Raw genomic sequence first — 18,379 nt, forward strand, 5'->3', positions numbered from 1 at the left:
TGAGGGAACAAATCTAGTATGAATATATCTGAAGCTTAAAAAGATTTGCTCTTTAGCCTAACTACTAATTCCAGTATGTACACATGATATTCACTTTGTTCATTCTTAGCTTTTTGTAGGCTCTATATATAAATTTTTGTGTCTTATCCAATATTTTAATAGTTTCCAGTGACTATTCAAAGGCTAAGTGAGAACATAATTTTGAGCCAAATAATTTCTGTTCTTCTTTCCAACCTGTGTGTTATTTGCTAGTTATTTGGATGTCGTAGTCTCTTTGGTTGTACTTTCTGCTATCCTGTTTTGTCTGCCCTGTCTATATTCTATTCTTACAACCTTCAGAGAATGATTTCTGGGCCACATCCAAGGCTGTATTTGTTCAGGTGAACTTCGGGAAATTTCAGGGTAAAATAATCCTTCATTCTAACAGTCCATGGAGAATGTAAATCGATCAAGCAAAATGAGATCACTTATTACTATGGGGGTTATAAGTAAACCAAAATTTAGGGAGGAAAACTGACTAAACAAATTAATGCCTATGAAGTTAATACTTGGAAAAATCTGTGAGCAGGAGTAAAAAATATTATATCATCTTTTTCATCTCATATATTACTTAATCCAAAGTGTGCCTCTTTGACGTCTCTGTTTCCTGTTTGGATAATGCATAAGTGCTAAGTTCTGGTGATGAGTTATTTGTTTGTGCAGTTGGGCTTAAGATAAGCTAAATAAAAATGTTTAGAGCTGCACATCAAAGACAATATAATAATTAGTTAGCATTAAAACCCCACTACTTGGATAGAAGGAAATACCAAGTTCCTCACACCAATTCCAAATAAAGAAGTGTTCAAATTAAGAAAATTTTATGCTATGCTTAGATCTGCCAGGGTCACAATCCTTGGCCTTCAGACTGCATAAGGGGATTTCAGTGTGCTGCTTCCTATCTCCTTGTGAAAACTGCCTGCTCATGGTTGTGGGGCTGAACAAGTCTCTATGTCATGGACTTGTTCAGCCCCACAACCCAATGCACTGAGCTTGCCACACAAGTTTTCTTTTTAGCATCCAGGTAGCATACTAAAGAGTACCTGTAACAATATGTGCTGTGGACCAGACAGGATTCAATGAGGTCCAGACTATCTGTTAGCCCAAATGAAAATGTTCTAAGACATGGTTGCCCTTTGTGTTACATGCAGTGCTGTAAGTCAGTAACAAGTTTCTTAAAAACTTTATTAGTGTTCCATAGGTTATTTGCTTATTATCAGGGGTCATCTTTCCCATTGGTAATTATTTATCCAGTGGCTAAGCCTGCACACTACCATTTACTGATAGCAGCACTGTGTAATTGTCCCTATTGTGTATTTTAAAATAGCAAACAATTTTTAAACAATTAATGGAGAAGGAAGAAAAACCTGCTGCTGCCACTGGATCCACTACTGCAGCAAGCATCACAACATCACTCTTTAGATGCAGTCTGTTAATTCCTGTGATGTTAACTGTGATTTGGACACATGTGGGTGTCTATGTTTAAAAGCTGACTTCATATGTGAAGATAGTAGGAATGCTTTAATAATTATTTCCCTTCATTCTAGCTAAGCTTTATTAAATCAATTAGCATTTAACTTTATATTTTCAAGAGTTAATAAATATATCTTTTAAAAAGTTAATAGTGAGAAAACTGATGTTTGCCATGTGCGTATTTGCAATATAGACTTTATACTTTTTAGTTTCACATTTTTGTTGTAGTATCATGGTTCTGTCTTTTCGAAATAGCATAGAGCATGTATCTATTTCAGAAAAAACTGTTCTAAAAGCAGCAGACCTATGTATTGTGGCTATTCACTCAAAGTGCCCTCCAAAACTGGAATGCAAAAGGCCTCATAGCTTTCTGAAAACTAATATGACTAATATGTTAAGTTTGTGTTATTGAATAATGTTGTCAGTACGCTACTTGTGTGAAGTCTCTAGGGTTAAAATATTCTTTAAAGAGATGTTTATTTTTGGACAGACCTATTGAGTTGTCTCCCATTGTATGTTAAAGTAGCTGCTCTCAAAGGTCACAGAAAGTTCAGCTTTACAAAGACACCCTTATTTTGTAGAAAATGGATTTTCAGACTCTCTAATGGGAACATTCAAAAATGTCTCTAATAAAACTTTTTTTAGAATGTTTCATTTGATGACTTGTCCAGAAAGAGGAAAAGTAATGTAAGGACAGAAGTTTGGACAACAATCAGACATGAAAGCATACGCTCTGTTTTCAGTAAGTGAAGAGAGTTGCTTCTGTTTTTCTTGTTTTTGGCATAGGAACATAACTCTTGGAGTTTTGTATTTATTTTTTCTTCCTCAGCCTATGTACCTGGGAGATCATTTTCTGGCTTTTGGTTTTCTGAGCAGCAGACACCAATTAAAAAAGCACAGATCCAGCAACGGAATCCAGTCAGATGGAATGTGCTCTTGCGGAGTTGAAGACTTTGGAGTCCCAAGCAGTCAACAGGATCAGCCTGCACTGATTGCTCTGTATCATGGCAGTAAAAAGATAATTTAGTCAAAAGCCATAGCTTCAAGTAGATCCAGTGTTTGTGAAAGACATTGTTCTGATAGCAGTGAAAAGACTACACCTTACTTTTTTTCAGAAGGACAGCTTAAGCTGCAGCAAATAAATTTTGCACTGGTGTAGCACTTCATTTATGTCTCCAAGATACCCAAAGTGATTAATTTTATTGACCAACTTAGCAGCTTGTTTTATCTGTTGCAACAGCCATTTCAAATCTAGCAAGTGAAGCTGACACTGAGATGAGCTGTATGAAGTTAGACACCTGTCATCCACTTATAATGAGCAGCATATTACACAAGGGTGCAACGGTGTGGGATAGCAGAGGCAAGCAGAGACATGTCCAAGCCTAAACCTTAATTTTCCCTGCAGATGCTTTAAATAAGTGTCACAGCTTGTAGACACGTATGTGCTTGGCATTAGACATCTCAAGATACTTTAAAAATCACAAAGTTCTGGAAAAGCCTGGGTCATCAGAGTGTTGCTTGGAAACTGGAAGAGTGTTAAATATGATTTTAAAGGGGTATCGGTGGGAAATTATTTGTTCTCAAATTATATGTTGAGGGGGAAAAGTTTGAAAACAGAAGCATTGTAGACTTTTTAGACATTCTCTTGCAATATGAATTGTATTTCTGAAGGTCTACACCAAGAGAATTTTTGGATAGGAGGAGTTGCTGTTTACCACTCCTGCTTTCCATTCAGTGCATCCACTATGGCTAGGTCCGGTGGGGCAGACTGTGATGCGATGTGCAATAGGCAGTACCGGGCCTGACACTGCCAGTTGTGCTGCCCGGTCCGTTCTCAGCCTGTATGTCGGACGGTGCTGATGGAGAACCCCTGGACCTTGGTTATTCAAACACCAGAATGGCGGGCAGCGGTTATTTGGGCTATTTCCAGAGCCTCTGTCTCCGGCTGCAATAGCGACCGGGGCACGCCAGCCCGCCCATGGCCGCGGTGCCTCCACACCCCGGCTCGGCCCTCGCCCGGCCCCGCTCTGGGCGCTCCTCCGCGGCCGGCGGTGTGGGAGCGGGGGACGTCAGCCTGAGGGGGCCGGTCCTGGGCAGGGCAGGGCGCCCGCGTCCCGTCCCTCCCCGCCCCTCGGCGCGGCTCCCTCCCTCCGGCTGGGGGCGGCCGGGTCGGCCCTCGCCGGGATCCCATTCCTCCTCCCTCGGTGCATGGTCGCGGCGGGAGCGGAGGAGGGTGAGCCCGGCGGGGCGCGGGCCGGAGGCGGCGGCGAGAGCGGAGTCCCAGCGCGGAGGAGCCGCCTCTGCCCAAGAGCGGTGAGGCAGCGGCACCGCTGAAGTTCTGCGGGATTGGGAGGACGGGAGGGAGGACCTGGACCGCTGACTGTGCTTCCATTCATTGCACGAGCGGCGGCCGGGCGGCTGCTTCTCCTGGGCCAGGGCTGTAGCCTTAGGGACAGGCCAGGGAACAGCCGCGGCGGGACGGGGCACAGCGCGGAGGTGGCGGCACGGACGGGGCTGTGGCGCCGGCGAGAGCCGCCCGGCGATCGCCGGGGCAGCGGCGGAGCGGGACGGCACCCGGGCGCCTTCCCCGCGGGGAGCGCGGTGGGGACCCAGGGCGCGACCCGGCGAGGCGCCCGCGGCCGCCAGACTGCCTCCTTCCCTCGCTCCCTCCTTCCCCGCTCCCCTCCCTCCCTCCCGCGCGGCGGTCCTGCCGAGCCCCGCTCCCCTCCCTCCCGCGCGGCGGTCCTGCCGAGCCCCGCTCCCGGCGGGACGCGGCTCTCTCTGGCCAGCGGGAGGGGCGGCCGCGGCGCCTGGCCGCGCTCCGCGCACACGTCCGGCACCGCGGGGCGGCCGCGCTCCCTCCGCGCCCCGAGGAGCGGGGCGGGGCCGGGCCGGGCGGGCACCGCCCGTCGGGGGCCCCCGGTCGGCTCCGTGCGGGACGGGTAGCGGGAGGCGGGCCGCCTCTGGCTGCTCTGGCCCGGGCACCTGCAGCCTCTCCCCGCGGGCACGGGAGCTTCCTGACTTTCCGCGAGCTGCCTCTGGGAGCGGCGGTTCAAAGCTCACCTGGGTGCCTTCACATCGCTGACACGAGTTCTTCATACCCGTCGTGTTTCTCGGACCAGTTTTTGAGAAAGGGATGTGTGTGTCTGCGTGTATGTATGTGTGTATGTTAGTTTTTAGGGCCCTTCAGGGAAGGCAGGAAGTCGGTGGCACAGGTTACTGGTGCACTTTTTTCGTAGTTAAGGTGTCACTCCAAAGGCACCCAGTGACACATCGGTGAGATTGGATTCCATAATTCAGAAGTTGTGGGTGCGCTGGAGCAACATCAAGTAAAGCAGCATGGGCTGGCAGTGTCGTGTCCAGACAAGTGCACACGCTGCCAGTACCTGGTGGCAGAGCAGCAGTGTTGCACCATCATAGTAAGTTTACACCAAGCCAGAACTAAGCAGACGAGTCCCTGCGAATGTGTGCGTCCTAATGAGAGATGTATTAGTAGGAATAAATGAGCACAATTACAGAGCTCCAGCTGACCTCACCCAGAAGAAAATATTATACATGTTAATAACAAGGTTTGGCTTTCTGAGGGACGCATTTTTAGGCACCATTACTGATCCCTTAATGAAGATGTCTCCTTGGTCCCAATCCTGCAGTGGATTCTGACTGCTCAAGCTCATACGTGCAAGGGGCCCTGTTGTTTTCAATGGTTTGCTTTGGTGACAGAAACCTTATGCCTCTTATGGTAATTTATAGAGACCTAAATTAAGGCTGTGCACAATGAGTGGCTAACTGGGAAATGTCAGTGACCTTACATTTTATTTTTTCTAAACATACTACAAAAGTATAAACCAAATTAATCTCTGGGATCTTCTTGAGTATTCTATCCATGTTCATGCATTGTTAGGTCAGGGTATAGCCAGACTGTTAAGATGGTTGTTAATGAGATGGTTTTATCTCAGACACGGTTTCATGGTACCATTGCTTAGTTTTTCATTCCATATGCTAGTTGCAGCCACCTCAGCTTTAATCACAACACTGCTTTCTTCACAGGATTTCTCCCTCTGAGTCATGCAGTGGGTTTAATCAGTATGGAGGAAATTGCCCACTTTATCTTTTTTTTAGTTAATCGTCTGTTTTTATTAAGCATTCTGGGAAATGTTTGCATGATGATGTACCCACATGTCAGGCAAGTAGTAGTAGTGTGTCATTTGCTTTTACGATTGTAAATCCCTGGGAATGGATGCAGCATTGCTGTGTAAGGATGTTACAGTTATTTTTATTACTTATTTAATCAAAGCATCGTTCCTCCACATCTTCTAAGACAGTCTTGATTGTGCTGGGCTGGTAAGTTAGGATCAGAAGTACAGCTGGCAAAGAGTGAAAGGAAGCCAATAATTGCTATGATCCTTTTTCGTGTTCTTGCTTGTAGCTGTGAACATTGCTTGTGATGTTCTATAAGACAGTAGGACAATGACTTATTAACTGCTGTTGCAGTGTTGTGTTGTTGCATCTGCAGAACCTGACTGCGCTGCAGGTGACTGTTTAGTTGGCAACCAGGCAAGAAACTTGGTGTTTTATTTTGTTTGATGTAGACATTGCTGTTTCAATAATATTTACATGAAAATGAAATGATTCATTATTTGAGTGTGTTGGAGAACAGAATTATTATTCATCAAAATTTGTGTTTCCAGAAGGTTCTACTCTGTTAGATGTTGAGTACTCATTGGAGGGCTCCCCAGTAAAAGAGAAGTGGTGGTTGCAATGCAGGGGACGTGTTGAACACAGGATGGCAGCTCCTAGCTAATGTAAGATTTCTGCAAATCTGAAGGAAAATAAATCAGGCAAAAAACCAGTTTCTAGGAATTTTACCCTCAGCATCTTAAACTAGCCTGTTACAAGATGAAAAGGAAAGAGTCTCTCCACATAGAAAGAGCCCCTGGTGAAGCTGCTCTTTGCCTCAGAGCTATTTATTGAAGCTTAAAGTGGGAGGGTGAGGATGGCTGCCCCGCTGTCCCTCACTGTCCTCACTTCCTACATGCAGGTGTGTGTTCGTGTGTTTGTGCCCAGGCACAAGCACACACAGCTCCTCTTGCTGGCTGACCGTTCCCACCATCCAGCCTGTGGGGAGGAGAGCAGTGCTCAGCTTCTCACTGCTGGTAGCAATAAGAGAAACAGTTTTATGTCCCCATTCCTTCCCTGTGAATAAGGGCTTTCTGTGTCTTCCTTTGTCCTGCTTTCCTCTGTGTTTTCAGTACCTCCCTTTCCTCTCAAGAGTTCCCATTCCTCTGCTTTCTGCCTACAAGATAAATAATTTTGGGGGAGTCAGCATTTTGAACTCATTTGGGAACGAGGAAAGAGGTGGCAAGTTGCTGTAAGATGTTACTGACTCTCAGAGCCCTTTTTTGATGCAAAGACAATTGCTGATGTGATTGTAGGTGACAAGTCTGTTAAAATAATACCAAAGACTTTTCCCTTCTGGCTTTTCAGCTTTCCCTTCTATTTCTTTAGCTTTCTTGAAAATTGACAGTATTCTCCTGAACTGTGGTGCCTAAAATCTGCCCTGGGAAAGTAGAACTAACAGGATGCATTTTTCCAAAATCACTGTCCTACATACATATGGATGAACTGGAATAAAGCTGACTGTAAGGTATTTGTAAAGCCCAGTTTAAAAAAATAGTATTGTTATCCCTTGCCTTTTAAAAGTGCTCAGGAGATGTGGCCAGATACTGTGAAAGTTGTCTGAACAAGTACTGTTTTACTGTCTTGTAAGAAAAGTGATATTGTCATGTTGTACTGCTGACAGAAGGTGAGGCATTTTGGGAAAAAACCTGCAGATCCGAGGTCTTAATTTCTTTTTAATTTGCCTTTGTTTCTCTTTACAGCTCTAGCAGGTGAGACATTAACCATGAATAAGTATTTCAACATCAGTTAATCAGAGAGTAATCAATTTTCCTAGAAGTATTTTCCTAAAAGACATTTTTGTGGTAGGTAATTCCAAAGAAAACTAAATGCACAGTGGAAAATTAATTAAATGATAAATTTGCTGCAACAGCAGACAGCTGATTGCAAATGTACCCGATCTATGTGAATGGATCGGGATCATATCTGAAATTGTGAACTGTGGCAATATATGTAGCAGTTGGACACTTACAATATGCATCCATGACCGAGTATGAATAAATCACAGCAAAAGATATTTAGGGACTGTTGTGCTGTTCACATAATCAGTAGGTTCCAGTTTCTGATTCACTAATGTGATTTTAAAAATCAAACAAAAAACAAAAAAAGCATGGTCTTTTGCTAAAAATTAATTTCTCCAGTTCTCATTGTCTTCTGGTTCTCATAATCATACTGTCTTTTTCAGTTTGGAGCTCTATAGTTAAGTTAGATGTGGATTCTTCAAAGGAGAATCCAGAATATTTGAGACATTGATGCATGAGAGGAATGCTGCTGCAATTTGTTCCCTAAAATACTCCTTATGTATTTTGTTTTAGATGTTGTTGGTTGGTTGTTTCTTTAAGGGTTTCTCTGAAGCCCATGGGGAAAATGTTGAACCATGAGAATGAAATACTATAAAAAGAGCAAAAGATGTCTTGAAGAAAGCATAATTTTGTGTTTCAGCCACTGAGAATACTATAATGAACCCAGACACACAAGGAAGACTTATTTTAGCTGATTTTTTTTCACCTTTAACAGTTTGTACTGCTGAGAAACATCAATGAAGCAATATTGCTGAAGCAGCTGTTCAGTCTCCTTTGTCATTGGTGTCACTGCTGTATTTTCAGTCTTCTTCGTCTTAATACTTAATGTCATCTTAAGGATGGTAAAGGTATTTTTGGACTGATGCGTTCTATGTGGTATCTTACATCTTACTGATGAATATGTTTTGGATTTTAATTATACAAACGGTAGTAGCTTTAGAGTTGACTAAGTGATCTTCATGCTTTCTGATGCCTGACATTGCATACATATATGCCTTTATAGTACATAATTTCTGAAATTCTGCAATAAGTATCAGTGCTGTCATTCTGTTCCAGATCAATAGCAGTAAGTATTGTAGATAAAATAATATACTGTGCCTTAATAGTACAACTGATACTTTACCTTAAAGTTTGACTGTAGCTTGCTAGCCTTTTCATCCCTCTTGATCCCAAGTAAGTTTTTCTGTGAGGGTGCTTTAGGAGAAAATCCTATGAGTTTACTGCTAATAGAAATGGTCAGTATCGTGATTGTGGCAATTATAACCAGGGCCTGGTCTGAATTGAATGTTGCATTACTTTATTAAAAGCCATACAGTTTTTAAATTTGTTTTGTTTGAGCAGTGTGACTTCTCAGGGTGGTTGAGACTTTGGTTAGCCGTGACAGGACTTTCTTGGTTCAGCTTTCAATGATAATCCCTTAAACCTGTTTGGAAAGAATTACCTGTGATGTGGGAAGATAAATTCAGTCTCTGTATTTATTTGATCTTCTGCTGAGATTGCAGATAGGGTGCCAGTTGGTGCCATCTGTGTTTATAGATTTTGCAATAGTATTCACTAGGAGATTACCTGCAAGCCAAATCAGTTTACATAGGTCAGTGAATTGCAGTTGCAAGGCTTTTGTCTGGGATCATTGTAAACAAGTTTTCCAGACTTTTCATTGAACTTTCATTTATCTAAACCTGACCTCATCACTGAAGTGTGTGGTGATGATAATACACCAGTATTACATGTAGGTAGATACATTTGTCTTTAATGGTTATGTGCTCTTGTTTTGTCGCTTAGCATGTGTGTATTACTTCGATACATCATCTGCAAACAGTAAGTGTGTGGAGGGAAGGCTCTGCCAAAAATACTTTCATATAGAGGGGTGAGGTTTTTTATTTTATGTTTAATAAGTCATATATATATGCAGTGTTGTAAATATAGTTACTGTTCCTGCTGTTAAAGTACCTGCAGAAGAGAAAGTGCTGCAGATAAGAGTACATATTCTATCAGATATTAGGAGTTTACTATGTTCTGATTTCAGCTGAGTTAGTTATTTTCCTTCATAACAGCTGATATAGTCCTATGTTTTGGGTTTAGTATGAGACTGATGTTGATAGCACAGTGATATTTTTGTTGTTGCTGAGCTGTAGTCGCACCAAGTCAAGGACTTTCAGCCTCTCATGCTCTGATAGCAAATAGACTGGGGTGAACAAGAAGCTGGAAGGAGACACAGCCATGATAGCTGACCACAACTGGCTCCAGGGATGTTTCACACCAAGTCCTATGGTGTGAAACCAGCATTATGATCAGTAATAAAGCTGGGGGAAGAAGAGGAAGGGGATTGCAGTCATGGCGTTTGTCTTCCCAAGTCACTTTTACCTGTGATGGAGCTCCACTGGTGATTGATGGGCACTGGCCTGCCCATGTGAAGCATTAGTTCAATTCCCTGTTTGCTTTGCTTAAGTGCATGGCTTTTGCTTTACCTATTAAAGTGTCATGAGTTTTCTAATTTTCCCTTTTCTGATTCTCTTCTCTATTCCCATGAGGGAGAGTGAGTGACAGTCATGTCAACTAAAGCGATATTTGTACAGAGTACCTCAACAAAGTTCTTTTGTGCAAAGAATGGCAGCATCTTTCTGCACAACTGTTAATACTGATGAATAGTACATACTGAAATATGCTTGAAATATAAATATGCTTGAAATAAATAAAAAAAATTGAGAATATCTTGTGCAAATTGTCCAGTTCTTGCCGCCTTCTATTAATTTTTTTCAGAAAATAAGGCAGTAGGTATTCATAGTCATCATGAAAATTTTGGCAATTGTAACTCTATTTCAGAATAGCCACCTGATAAAACCTGAATGCCATTCTGCACAGGCAGGTCTGAGTAATTTAAAGTTTACAAGAAAAATTTAAATGTAAGTTCTAGTTTTAATACTGTAATGTATTCTTTTATTTTGCATAAATTTGAAATTGTCACATGTATTTTAATTTTTTATTCAGTCATATTTGTGGATATGATTCCGTGCTCTTAGAAAATAATTTTAAGTTAACATAAGTGGCGAGATGAATATGGCATAATATTAAAAGTTTCATGCGTTCTTACATCTCATCCCTCTCTCTCTGTCTCTGTGCATTGATTTTTCTCCACCTAGTTTTTATCTGGTGTGATTTCCCTTTGAGGAATTAACAAAGGTCTCATTTTTCTCTGTTTTGGGGCATTTAAAGGTACTAATAGACATAGTACATGACAGCTGGCATATAAGATATTCCACAGACTGCCCAGCTGATTGCACTGCTGAGATGGTAGATCATTTAGCAGAGGTATCCAGTTTGCAGGAATGTGGATGAGGTTGCGTATACATGTTAATTCAATCATTGGTCATGATCATGACTGCATAAAATTAGTGCAATTACTTTCAACCAATCTTTACATCTAAGTGGCCCAGACTGCATTCTATGACAGCCCTGGCAGCTTGAATTAGACCTTGTCTTTTATCGCAGCTGAGTTTGGAGTATGGAAATATCCAGCCTTTCTTGAGCTTGGTTACTGCAAAAGTGGTACATGTTAACATGAAAGAGTGAAGGTCCTGTCTAAAACAGAGCTTTAGGAATAGTCCGATTTTTTGGTGTTTGACTAGCCTGTATCAGCAGTTTACCTTGTTTTTCTGTTGCTCACTGCATGCATTGCACAGTAGGTAAACAGTCCTTAAGAGTGCACTGTGGCTGTCTCACATATCATGTGTGTACTCTGCATAGTATGCCTCTGCTTCTCAAGCAGATTTAAAGAATCTCCAGGCAAGGTCAGAGAATAGAAGTCCATGTTTTCAGCAAAATTTCTCCAACTCTTGGCTGGTGGTCCCTCATTCTTTCCACAGGCTCCTTGGAGTTGGACAAGGAAAGGGTCTCAACAAATATTTGTGAGCAGGTTGTAACTTCTTATTTTCCAGAGCGGTCAACCCTGTAGCTCCATTTAACCTTCCACTCCTCCCGCTTTTTTATTTTGCTGTTGTTAAATCATTGAGAGGAAGAGATTCCACCTGACATCCCAAGAAGATCATACAAAGATAGGACTAGAAGAGGCCTTAAGGCATCATCTATCCCATTCTTCTGCCTCAGATTAAGATCATCCGTATCTGTCATCTGTGACTTGTTCTAAGGAACTGAGTGGTCTCCCTTACATCGTCATGACATGTGAAAATCTTCTTTGTGTGTTAACCAATTAATTCCTTTCTTGTAGTAATTTGATACTACAGTTGCTCATTCTACATCTGTCTAGGACAAAGCAAGTAATTCTTTTTCGTCTGTTGTGTTTTTTTAGCTATAATAGCCTGCTTTTTTCACTTCACAGGCACTGAGTTTTGTACATCAGTTACTTTTGTTGCTTTTCTTTGGGTTACCTTTCATTACTTCACATCTATTTTGTTTGTCCAGTTAAGAATATATTTGTCTTGATGCTCTAATGATGTAGAATGAAACAGAATGGGATCCTCTTCATACTTACTGACGTGATGAGGATCTTATTTTCAGCTCTATGACTCTCTTCAGCAGTTAAATTGGTGAGGAGAAGAGACAACTGGGATGTGATGGTACTTATATAAAAACATGAATGGCATTGTGAGGGGCTTAGGGATAAGTTGTTCTTTTTTTCTCCCAGTACAAGAGCTAATGAACATGAAAATGAAACTAGCAGGTGTTGGGTTTGGAACAGCAAAAAGAGGAATTTTGTCATGAACATATATTAAGTTGTGTAACTCCACAGGATGTTGTGGATACTGAAAATTTATACCAACTGAAGTGAAACTGGACAAAATTAATGGGAAAAAGAGTCTGTGAGGGATTATTAAATACATAAGCATGACCTCTGGCTTTGGAAGTCCCTGAGCTGCAAATTATTGGAGACAAGCGTATTTGGGGAAAGTATGACTAAACGATTACGCTATTCTCATGCTCTTCCCCAGACATCTGCTTTTGGCTGCTCTTGGAGACAGAGGTACTGGGTAGACAATTTGACCTGGCATAATTTTAGATTTATCCTTTTAAATTGTAAAAACTCAAGACACATTTTTCTGAGTTAACAGCTCAGGGTAGCATCTGCAACCCTTGTACTTTTTAGACCAAAAGCCTCCAATCCATTTTCCATGTAATTTAAGACAGAAGAACTTTCTTAATAAAACACAAAGATTACCATGAACATTTGTCTCCTGCCAGTTGGCGTCAGTTGCAAATTATGTTTCATTTCAGTCATGCTAAACTGCCAGATGAGATAATACATATTGTCTCATTTAGGCAATCTAGGCAGCTATGTCTGTAATCTTAACTTGGCTTTTCTGAATAATTTTCTCCTACGTGTGTGTGAAATTGTATTTAATATGAAAGTTTTTTGGTTTTTTTGCCCATCTCCCCTTCTACTGTAGATACATTTTAACTACTTACATGAACACATGTTACATGAGATTCCCTACAGAGTTAGAGGGAAGACTGAAAGCCTTTATGTCTCTGATGGGGACAGAGAGGTATAGAGGGAGGAGGCTGCTTTGTTGCTCTTTACCCTACAGACACTGATTCACTGGCTTGATTTAGATTGTTAATTCAATGATGCATCTTTAAGGCACTTGTAATTGAATAAAACCCCATAATCACGCGATGCAAATGTCTCATGTAAATGTAACTTTTCATCCCCAGTTTTAATGTTAACCTTATACTAGTAGATTTTCTGCTGTGTCAGATGTTGCTCATCTCTCTGTGATTCTGACAATACCTAAACAGATATTATTTGTACTTTTACAGCTGATGTGAAGTCGGCTTGAATGCAGCATCCTGCACTCAGGCAAACTTGACAGAAATGTGCTTGTGCCTGTGCCTGCTTGGGCATAAATTTGTATTGCATAGTGGTCATACAAAATGGTAATGTACCAAATGGTGATCTGGCATTAATGAAGACACAGCCATATGTTGCATGTCTACTTTTCTGTCATGTATTAATATGTTTAACATGTTTTGGCTGGGTTTTCTAAAATGAGTGTGGGGGTTAAGTTAATAGTGTTTTCCCTCCAGATGCTATCTATAGGCTGCTTCATGTTTTACCCCATAAATGTTTCCTCTGTTCTTGTAATATCAGGTAAACAATTTTAAGTTCTCCTCCTCTCAGTGGTTTGGGGCATGAGGAAAAGCAATTTTGCCAGGAGGTGGAAAGCCTGTGCAGTGATCCTAGTGGCAGTGAAGGTGGTTTATGCCAGGTGTTAGGCTGTTCTGTGTTACTAGTGGTTGATTTTCCAGATTTATCCTGTGCTACTGCTGTGGACTCTAAGTTGAAGAGGAAAGGATCATGTAGGTATTAGGAAATTCCTCTCTGAGCCTCTCTAGTCTATAACTACATCTGCTTTTTGGGTGAATAGATCATACTTTTACTCCATACACTTTGCTTCACATATCAGAGTGGGCTTTATTTGAAGTGTGTGGCTTTGGAGGTGGGAAGGGAAAGGCAACATTTTGGTTTGTGTAGGTGAGACTGTTGAAGTTTGTTGTAAATAACTGTGAGTGCTCTTCTGTTGTTGTTGGGATATTTGTGTATAGTAACTACTTTAATCTCTACACAGCGAGTGAACATTAATTAATGCTAGTACAGTAAAATTGTTTTCTGAGTGCTTTAAGTATAGACTGCAGGAAACCCTAAAAGAATTCTTTTGTTCAAATATCATCATTTGATACTTGCAAATATTTGAATTGATGATGTATTTGCATATAGCAAATAGAATTCTCTTCTCTGAAGGATTATTAAAGCTATGCCAAATTCAGTTAGTCACAGTCAACAGCATCACAGCTGGGTATTTTGGAACTGATAAAAGAAACTATTCTTTTTAGGCACTAAAGTTTTCCAGTTCTTCTGTCGTACTAAAACACCTCTCTTGTATGGACAGAGAAAGATTCACCTGTCTTTAACTGATTATACTTACAAGTGTGCCAGGTAACATGAAGCTACTGTTTACATATCTAACTGTCTTTCAGCTGAAGAATAGTGCAAGGTTCTTTGCCAGACATTTGGGGAATGTATTGGAGAGGCTCACACTGTAAATGTGATCTGTGAAAACAGTAAACAAAAAAAATCTGTGTAATGGTTTTTCTCCATTTAGCCTTTTGCTATTGAGTTATGCTGAAAAAAAAAAAAAGAACAAAAAAGAGCCTTTGTATCTAGGTAGCTATCATGATTGATTGTTCGTTGACCTCATATATTGACTGAGTAATTTTTTTTCTTCCAGTGAGGATGAAAAGCTCTATTTGAGTCAAACAAACCAAATAATATGGAAAACAAATCTCTCCCTTTCCAATGCACCTTCCTTTACTGGAAGGACTGAACAGAAACTGATCAGTGCTGTCATTGCTCTGTTGTGTTCTTCTCTATCTGATAATGTGAAATGCTATTTAGAAGCACTGGTTAATTAAAATCTAGTAGTAATAGTACATCAGACTTGTATCTGTCTGGCCTGAGACAGACACAAATTTATCAGCTAACGAGAGCAGTTTATATGTAGCCATCTTTACAAAAGTGAAATACATCCACATCCACTCCAAAGCCTTCAGCTGTTACAACTCATAGGAGGAAGTTGGTCTGATAGCTGAGGAATGAGCACTTACAGTCCCAGCGTATGGCGAAGTGGTTTGCAGTCTGGGGAGAAACACAATTTTCTGCTACTTAATTTTTGCGGGCTGACTTAGACCATTATTCGTCTGTCAAATTCTCAGAAATACAAAGTTTCTTTTTTAGAAAGCAGAGGCTTGTGTTTAAGTTTGTTTCCTGTGATTTTCTGCATAGCCTCAGAAGTTCGGAACATCACTATGTATCTTCTTATTTAAAAAGGAAGCAGGTTTGGTCAAATATTTGTTTTTCCTAAAGGAACTGTAATTGGTGAGAATAACAAAAAATGTTTTACATTGAATAGGAACAAATAAGCATTTAATAGGGCTTAGTATACAGAGATGTGTTGAAGAATCCTGTGCATGGGGCACTGTAGTAATAAAGAGAGGAGAAGGCAGAAGGTCCAAGTGACAGTGCAAGGGGCCCCTCTTTGTGAGCTTCCTTGCTCAGGACAGGGAGCATTCTGTCTTTGGGTAGCCACAGGCACCTTGATTTTGCTTGAGAGAAGCAAAGAGTGTACCTCTTTATTTGCATTTATCTCATTACCTGACAATAGAAATAGTCTTTGTGCTGGTCTTGCAGTGAAGCTTCTGTCCTGCTTAAGGAACAAAACATAGGTTCACCAACCTCTTCTGTCTGCTGCTTACAAATAGCAACTTGATAAAGTCTCTTTGCCGTATGCCACTGTTCTTGTTTTTGCATAAAACTAAATTAATTATTTGATCCTGGATGAGTTACATGTCCTCATAGCTCCAAATTTAACTAGTTCAAATTGTGTTTTTCTGTTGTTTTAACATATGCATGCCATTAATGGTTTAATAATGTAGTACAGTCTTTTCTGTGAACCAAGAGAGGAATGAACATTGCTGCTCAGTGTTGTCCTTAGTGAGTAGAGGCTGATTTTAAGCTTTGAATCTTAATTTCTCCATGCATAATTTATTTTAGTTGTTTTAATTTGTGTGTGTGTGTTTTCATTTGACTGACATAAAGCTTTAAAGCAGAAAACAATATATGGCTATAGTTAGCATGAAACGGCCTAGGCTGCAGAAGCTTGATTTTTTTTTTCTGTTTTTTTCCCCTCCTTTTTTCTTTGAAGTTCACATGCCTTCACAGTGGAATAAATGATTCAGTAGTTGGTTCATCCCCCTGGATTATGGATCTGTTGAGAGCACAGTTTTTGAATGGCTCCTATGTGACCTGTCTTATTTTGAAGATAGGATACATTTGTTTTTTGGAAAGGGCTGACATACCTAACCTGTCAGCCAGCTGGAGGAGAAGCAGCTGTTTTACAAAAAATTTCACATTTCTTCTTCTGTAATTTAACATGATCAGGAAGTAGTTGGTTTTCCTTTTCCTTTGCATGTAGGTTTCCTTTGCGTTGTAGGCTGGCACAATATCATCCATATTCACTTTTGTGGTTGCTGACTGTGGCTCAGAGACCTTTGTAGCTCTGAGGGCTTTTGCATCTTGAACTTTTGAAAAGTAAATGAAGCAGTCAGCAGAAGACTTTGTTTTTCCTGTTTGCATTGGATTATTGGGGAGTTCAAGCCTCTGAAGAGGCTTGTAGCTATTCCTGCATCCTCAAATGCCACTTGCATTGAGTCTGGCAATGATGGTAGTTCTTGGTGCTGGTAACCATTTGGTGAATGTCTCTTTCTCCTTTTCCAGCCATATGTAAGTGATCTGAGCTTTGCCCTGGGTGGGTGAGTTGCTTCATCACTAATATGTGTGACTTTCTGGAGGGAGTGTGTGGTCCAAGAGACCTCACAGATTCCCTGAACACAGCCCACACTGTACTTATGTCTGTTATTTATTATATCCTTTCAGAAACAGAAGATAAACTAAGTTTCCCTAATGACTATGTTTTTTCATAGGCTTAAATGAGCTTCTGCCTGTAGAGGGGAAATATTTTGGCTCCCTTTCACTTATTTTTCTGTGTACTAATGTTTTTGTGCAGCTCAGCTGGAAGATTCACCACCTACACATTGGTTTATCCGAGCACAAGATAGATAGCTGTTTAAATATGTGAATAGTTAAATTTTTAAATATGTGTACTGTCTGGAAAATGTTATAAAAGCAAATGGCTGTGTGTTGCAGTTTATATGATATTTAATATTTATAATAATGTGATTGTTTGTTACATTGGTAACTTTTGTGATGTATTTTGAGTCTCAGAAAAAAACAGTCTTAATTTTGATTGATTAGACATGTGAAAAAATGTAGCGTTTGACCATAATTGCCATGCAGAACTCCTACTACATGATTTTCCATGACAGAAATTTGTGAAGAAAATATCATCAGGTATAGACATCATATTATCATCTCTCACTAAACACCAAGCGTCCCAAATAAAGTAAGAGGAAGAAACTGAGTTTTATCTTGAAATACATTATTTAATACTATGCAGCTATGCAGTTTAAACTAAAAAGAAAATGGGTCCAAGAAACCTAAAAACTACTGAAGAACTAGGAAAATCTGTAAGATCCGAGTTTGAGGTAGTAAGGAAAAAATATGAGTTCCAGTTGTATGCAAAAAATATTTTAGAGACCAACAAAGGTGAGGAGAGACAAAATGTTTCTTTCCTGTTTTATAAACACTTCTTTGTCCATTTACATTTACGTTTGTTTGAATTGCAGGCATTTCAAGGTAGCTGTTATGAAAAGTTGTTGATGGACTCACAGGAATTAAGAAGAAGGTGTTAGAAGGATCAAAGGGTTGGTGGGAAGATTTATGAGGAAAACAAAACTACTCTTAATAGACTTTTTGAACAGTGGTGAAACTAGGTCAAAGAAGCAAGGCGATAATGAAATGAAGAAAATTGTGACCTCTGTGTCAGTGTTACATTTTGTATTGAAATAATTTTCTCTGGAACTGTTTCCCATAAAATACCAAAAATTGCATTAGTCAAATAAAATAAAATTGAGTTGCTTTGTTCAGAAAGCAGTGCTGTAATGAGCAGTCTTGCATTGACCTACACTGTGCAGACTGTCTATTCCCTACCTCCAATTTCTGGGAACCATTTGTGGGTTTGTGTTGTTTTTAGATGAACTTTAGCTTCACTAGTGCTAAAGTTTATTAGTTTTTGAACTTGTGTTAGAAGTTGTAATGGAAATATTTGCCAAATATTGATTTGATATGCAGAATGTACATGGTGATACTTAGATGTGTAGGTTTATCGTTAACCCCTTTTATTCTCCATGCTTGGGAAACTTTAATGTGATGATGTCAGATGATTAATGTTATCAGTCACTGGAAATTTTAAATTTAACCA

The 18,379-nt window shown here is 40.4% G+C and overlaps 1 protein-coding gene across 4 annotated transcripts in view; it reads left to right on the plus strand.

The window, feature by feature from the left end:
- LHFPL2 (LHFPL tetraspan subfamily member 2) overlaps window positions 1–18,379 on the plus strand; it is a 136,630-nt gene that overhangs the window by 16,188 nt on the left and 102,063 nt on the right. The window contains exon 1 of one of the 4 annotated variants that reach the window (XM_064736142.1): window positions 3,634–3,822. The exons of the other annotated variants lie outside the window; for them this stretch is intronic. The gene's annotated coding sequence lies outside the window, so the exon portion shown is untranslated. Of the gene's footprint in view, window positions 1–3,633; window positions 3,823–18,379 lie in introns of those variants that run through there. 4 annotated transcript variants of the gene reach the window in all.

Source organism: Zonotrichia leucophrys, chromosome Z (assembly GCF_028769735.1).
Source record: "Zonotrichia leucophrys gambelii isolate GWCS_2022_RI chromosome Z, RI_Zleu_2.0, whole genome shotgun sequence".
NCBI classification, from domain to species: Eukaryota; Metazoa; Chordata; class Aves; order Passeriformes; family Passerellidae; genus Zonotrichia; species Zonotrichia leucophrys.